This window comes from Gadus macrocephalus, chromosome 21 (genome assembly GCF_031168955.1).
Source record: "Gadus macrocephalus chromosome 21, ASM3116895v1".
NCBI classification, from domain to species: Eukaryota; Metazoa; Chordata; class Actinopteri; order Gadiformes; family Gadidae; genus Gadus; species Gadus macrocephalus.
The window spans coordinates 16636497-16643526 of record NC_082402.1 but is presented as its reverse complement, the minus strand read 5'-3'; the positions used below and the strand labels follow the sequence as shown (position 1 = coordinate 16643526).

Below are 7030 nucleotides of genomic sequence, written 5' to 3'. Positions count from 1 at the left end.
CCTTTTGTAATGTTTACTTGAGACACCAATGAAAAAGGTCTCATGTAGCGTGACCCGATCATGTGTTAAGCTATCAGAACTGGCGGCTAAAGGATTTCCAATTGAGTAGGTTACTTACATTATACAACTTACTGCTGTGATTAGAACACTGCCTCTTCTGTGAACTAGACAGTCCTATGACCGTCAAAGCCACAGCACCCCTCTCAGTTCAGGAGAAATGCTTCAGCAAATTATTGGTAAGACAACGAAAGAGGTCTGCAGTACCACGACATATTTCTGTTGATCCTTTAAACATACACTGATTAACCTGTACCGTTGACGGCAGGAATCGAAACTGCGCGGGAAGAACCGAACAGAATTCTACTCCATCTCCTCAACCACTCAGCCACGGCAACACAGTTTTGACATATAAATTCTTGATCAAACGTAAGCATTCTGCAACATTTTTGGTAGGTAAAGCATTGCCTGACCTCATTTTGCTTAAACATTCATTAAACAGTAACATTCAGCAATGTTTCGTGATCGGATCAATTTTGACTTCTACCTTATAAAAGGGATTCAAACATAATCAACGTGTCACCTTCACAACAATTTGGAGATGCGAGGATTGAACCCGGGACCTCAAACATGTGAAGCATGCGCTCTACCCAACCCAGTCTCACCAATATGCGTAGGCCTACAGATCGCACGGTTTGACACTTTCAAAATGTGTGCAGTACATACGCCAAATGACCATTTCGCGTGCATATGATACGCAAAACCCAGCATTAACTACTGTGGAGGGCGGATGCGTCCATTTCGCGTGCATATGATACGCAAATCCCAGCATTAACTGAATGGGAAATGCAATATTTTAGGACAGATTCACCATTAAACGTGTTTCTAATGACATTTCTAGTGAGAAATGTACTTTTCCCTTGAATAATCTTCAGTCAGTGAATGTGTATGATCTTTATTAATCTTTATTATCTGAATGTGAAATGCAATATTTTAGGACCGATTCACCGTTAAACGTGTTTCTAATAACGTTTCTAGCGAGAAATATACTTTTTACTTGCATAATCTTCAGTCCGTGATTGTGTCTGATCTTTAGTTTTATAGTTATTAGCAGGGGCGATTCTAGGGTCAGAGCTTTAGGGGTGCTGAGCACTCAATGAGCGCCACTGCCACACCACCCACCCTTTTTTCACACAAAAACAAAAAATATGTCTATTGAAAAATAACTTTATCATTTTAACATTGGTTCAACTAACTCAAAAGTTTTTTTTTCTTTTTTTGGAGCCCTTTCCAGAGCACCATCTTTATTGTGACAGTTCACACAGCCCCCTGTGACAAACACAAAACCCTCTTCACTCAGCTGGTTTTACTGACCGTTAACTCCATGTGCCTCCTTTTGTATCAACAGTCATTAGATTAGATTAGATTAGATAAAATTCAATTTTATTGTCATTGAACAAAGTAACAAGTCATCTTCTGCAAATTATTTACAAATGGCCATCTCTAATCTACTTGGTTGCACACCTGTCTGAACTTTCATAAAACAAGCTTCACATCTAGAGCAAGAAAAAGAAGGTAAACCCAAAAAGTAAAAAATACTTTACCCAGGACTTGAAAATACTTAGAAATTGAATACATACAAAAAGAAAGAGAGGGAAATCTTTGATAGTACTTCCCCCTCCTTCTCCATCTTCCTCTCTTTCCCTTTACACTGACAATAATACACAAATATATTGCAGGAGAGTTGAGGTCAGTTTGTCATGTCAAATTTTTTTTATGGAGACCATTTACAGATTCTAAGAATATGATCAAAGGCACACAGAGGCGTGTCATTTTAAATATCTTTATTATTATTATTATTATTATTGGGCTTAGAAACACAATAATGTTTTAATCACAAATTCCTTTCACAAGAGAAGCTGTTCTCCATTGCAGGTTTGAAAAAAGAAAGAAAGCAGGGGACCCTTGCCTACATAAGTAATTTGATAAAACATAGAGATAGCTGGTTTATATTATGTTACTTTAGCTTAACACTTTTCAGAAAAAAAAGAAAAAGATCCCTAGTCTCTCACCTGAATCCGTCTTTTTTCTTTTAAAGAATTGTCGTATGTCCATTGCTCACTGGCAGGCCACACACACACACACACACACACACACACACACACACACACACACACACACACACACACACACACACACACACACACACACACACACACACACACACACACACACACACACACACAGAGAGTGTAACGCTAGGAGTTAGCATATACTACTACGCCTGCATGAATGTTATGTGATTATTATTGTTGCAAAGCCTGGTTCAGGTTAAATCCTCTGTAAAACATGAATGAATACAGCAAAAGAAAAACATTTAACTTTAATTATTGTCTAGTTTGATAGTCAGACACAACTGAAAAATAACTGATATAAATCTATGAATAAATAACAATTTATTAAAAAAGCCAGAGTGAGTGTTTTCACACATACTGGTGGTATACAGTGCTATGTCGTTTCGTTTTTCAGCTGTACACACGTATGTTTTCACTTGGGTCCAAACGCCGCACCACCGGCAGGGCTTCATGTTTCCATGACGACGCACACACACCAGAAAAGACACGCCTGACGTCATGTTGACATGACTCCCGATTGTTAAAATGAGTCTCAAAGTAACGATAAACTTTAACAACAGAGACACACGTACGCACTACACAGGTACTTGTGGCGCTGCTGTTTATGCTTAATAAATGGGCCGCTGTAGTTCGACGGTAGCCGTGCTATTGGTGCTAACCGGGCTACTGAGCTAACTGGTCAACGGTGCCTGGACTCCAGCACTCACCGATATATGGTATCAGAATCGGAACAACTCTAGGTAAAAGGAAAGAAGTGTGAGACACAGCTTTGGAGCAACTTACTTAGTTGATTCACAACACTACAACTAAACGGATCTCACTCTGCGTGAGTCGCGCTGGACGACGGTCGGGCTGCGGAGCGTTGCAGGTACAGAAGAGAAGGAGTGGGTGAGAAGAGGATGATACCAATTGCTAAGCGGGGATGTTTTCATTTTCGTCCTTAACATATTCCTTTTAAACCACAAACTACACTACAGAGTATGTTTTGGACATTATTTAACAATTTCAAAGACAATCTTTCTTCACATTTTTTTAGAGTAACAACATTTCTTACTCCCAAGTTTTAGGGGTGCTGAGCCCCTTTTTAGGGGTGCTTCAGCACCCCTAAAAATGGGCTAGCCTCGCCCCTGGTTATTAGGAAGATTTTATCGGCTCGCTCGCATGTTTCAACGACGTCAGGTTGTTAGGGACGCTGCTTTCGCTAAAATAGCAGCTCACCTGTTTCCTGCGTTTGTGTTATTAAACCGTTACTTTATGTAACCTTTAATGATATCATCTTGTTAGAAACACGTATATCTGAGGGCCAACGCAGTCGACAAAAGCATACGTTGACAGTGTACGTTTTCGTGAACCCTGGATTACGTCGCATTTCAACATAAAATAGCGTGTTATACACACACACACACACACACACACACACACGCACGCGCACACACACACACACACACACACACACACACACACACACACACACACACACACACACACACACACACACACACACACACACACACACACACAACAGCAACCATGGATAGCAACCACCATAGCAACCATGACGGTCAAGTGACTGGATGCAGCCCCGTTGAAAAAAATAGAATACCACCCTCAGGAGATTAATGATATTTAAATTATTATGACCATGAAGTCTTTATTTGCATGGGTTTACATTTCGTTCTGTGTAGCATGGAAAAATCGGAGAAACACTCCCATTCAGAATGCATTGGTTGACATTTCGTTCTTTGGAGCAAGGATATTTTTATTTTTTTATTTTTTTTCAGTTTTTGAGGGGGTGCTTCAAAGATGCTAATTTTTCTGCAATAATCCAAAATCCAATGGAAAACCCCGTTGGCTTTTTGTCAAGGGAACCCAGGGCGACGCTTCCGGGTTGGCCAACATACGTCATCCCTCCACCACGCTACACTGTAAAAACACATGTTCAAGTTTAATGATAATGCATGAATTTATTCTTTATTCTGCCATAGTATTTATTTAAGGGGGGAGGGGGGGGCATACAAGTCTTTTGGCCATAGTGGATCCAGATCTGTTCCGGAGCATTTCACCACCTCGGGCAAAAGCGCAGGGTTGCCAGGTCCTGCAAAAAACGTCCTGCCCACATACCGTTCAAAATCCACCCAAAATGTCCTAGAAGCAGCCCAAATAAAAAAGATATTCCACTTTTGCTCCAAAGGCCAATGTTTTGAAAGTAATAATATTTGAGGGAATATAATATATGTTGTTGTTTAAGCAGCGAAATGCATTGTGTGTGTGTGTGTGTGTGTGTGTGTGTGTGTGTGTGTGTGTGTGTGTGTGTGTGTGTGTGTGTGTGTGTGTGTGTATAACACGCTATTTTATGTTGAAATGCGACGTAATCCAGGGTTCACGAAAACGTACACTGTCAACGTATGCTTTTGTCGACTGGGTTGGCCCTCAGATATACGTGTTTCTAACAAGATGATATCATTAAAGGTTACATAAAGTAACGGTTTAATAACACAAACGCAGGAAACACGAGCTGCTAGTTTAGCGAAAGCAGCATCCCTAACAACCTGACGTCGTTGAAACATGCGAGCGAGCCGATAAAATCTTCCTAATAACTATAAAACTAAAGATCAGACATCACTGACTGAAGATTATGCAAGTAAAAAGTATATTTCTCGCTAGAAACGTTATTAGAAACACGTTTAACGGTGAATCGGTCCTAAAATATTGCATTTCCCATTCAGATAATAAAGATTAATAAAGATCATACACATTCACTGACTGAAGATTATTCAAGGAAAAAGTACATTTCTCGCTAGAAATGTCATTAGAAACACGTTTAATGGTGAATCTGTCCTAAAATATTGCATTTCCCATTCAGTTAATGCTGGGATTTGCGTATCATATGCACGCGAAATGGACGCATCCGCCCTCCACAGTAGTTAATGCTGGGTTTTGCGTATCATATGCACGCGAAATGGTCATTTGGCGTATGTACTGCACGCATTTTGAAAGTGTCAAACCGTGCGATCTGTACGCATATTGGTGAGACTGGGTTGGCTCTACCACTGAGCGACATCCCCTAAATTTTCTAAATAGTACATCTCTACTATGAATACCTGAAGATTTGCTTAATGATACAGCCAATCAATACGTTGAGAGATGCAGATATTTGGCCTGCCTGCTAAAAGCAGAGGTGGTAAACTGGTGCGGCAGATTTCAAACATGGAGAGGGGGATCCAATGGATTTCTAGTGCATCATTTTAACCGCTTGGCCAGGACAATGGTGCTTGTCGACCTCAAGTCTATCAGTTGTTCAAACAGTAACAGACTGCAACGTTTGAGGTGTGTGATCAAATTGTGAAATAGTCCTACACCCTTGACCACAGCTTGCTTTGATCACATCTTAGTGATCGGACCTCAACACTCCTACATGAGATGCTTTACAGATGAGCCGAAAACAGATTACTTCAATTGTACATGTGTGCAACCGATACATGAAAGTTTGCTTAACGATACATGAGGGGAAATCGGTTATTGACTGGCAGTACGGTATCATACATTTCTTAGAGAAATAGTCTGCGTACAGATAGCAGAACTGGCCAACGCTTGTCTGCAGGCCTGAATCTACGTCGTGACACAACAAAGTTTTTCTCTTATGTGGCCGTCAACACTTAGTGAATAAACGTACCGTACTGATATCAATTGACTTTTCTAGGGGAATCAAGTAGAGATGCCGGGGATTGAACCCGGGGCCTCATACATGCAAAGCATGCGCTCTACCACTGAGCTACATCCCCTTACTGCTCAAGTATGTACATTTTAAACCTGCTTCGGAACACACTAAGGGTGAATCTCATTCCTTTGCTCCAAAGAAAATCTCAGCCCTAGCCCTCGCTGTTGCGCGTGCCCGCACCGTGGAGCAATGTCCCAATACCTCTTTAATGTAGCTTTAAGGGGTAAGGGGGAGGGCTAACATCCCCTCAAAATTGAGATTTTCGATGGGCACCCTCAAAGCGCTTCAGTTCTGACTTGCTCCCACAATTCCTTGCGAGAAAACGGAAAATCAAGAAATATCCTAGACAAGATGGAGGACGAAAAGATGCGACAGGATTGGAAAAACACAAATGTAAGTATTTTCTCTGTAATTAACTAGTAATTATTTTATTAATTATACTCTGCAGCCCGGCAGCGGGCTTCGAAGCCCGGCCGCGGACTCTCGGAAGTCCCCGGCCGACTTTCGCGGAAGATCGCGAAAGTCCCCGGCCGACTTTCGCAGGCCGCCCGACCCCGGTTCTCGGCCGGGATGCATGCCCGATCACGGGCTCTGCAGCCCGGCCGTCGACCGGGCTGCAGACCGGGATGCATACGACCGGGCTGGATATCATGTCGTATGATATCCAGATCTTCCATGTTCTAGTGACTCCAGGTTAAAAATAAACTTTACTATACTAATATATTAGATTAGATTAGATTAGATTAGATTAGATTAGATTAGATTAGATTAGGCTTTATTGATCCTTTTGGGATGACTCCCTCAAGGAAATTGATTGTCCAGTAGCTTACAGAAAGAAACACAACACAATATTAAATTATATACAATATAAGATAAACAATACACTCTAAGATAACAATAAAAAGTAAAATAAAAAGTAAACAGTAAACAATAATTATAATATAAGATAAGATAAACAATAAACTCTTAACTAACTAACTATAAAAAGTAAACAAAAAACAGTAAACAGTAAACAATAAACTCTTAGCTAATATAGAAAGTAATATTAGTAACATTATTAGTTATTAATTATTAATATTCTATAAGTAATATTATATATACTAATATATATATTATATTAGTAATATTCTATAAGTATTATTATACTAATATATTATATTAGTAATATTACATGGTTAAT

At 40.1% G+C, this 7030-nt stretch overlaps 1 non-coding gene across 1 annotated transcript; it reads right to left on the bottom strand.

Annotated features, from left to right (window-relative positions):
* Positions 1-5842: 5842 nt before the first annotated feature.
* Positions 5843-5914, bottom strand: trnaa-ugc (transfer RNA alanine (anticodon UGC)). The gene has a single exon. It is a non-coding gene; the product is annotated as a tRNA-Ala (tRNA).
* Between the last annotated feature and the right edge of the window lie 1116 nt (positions 5915-7030).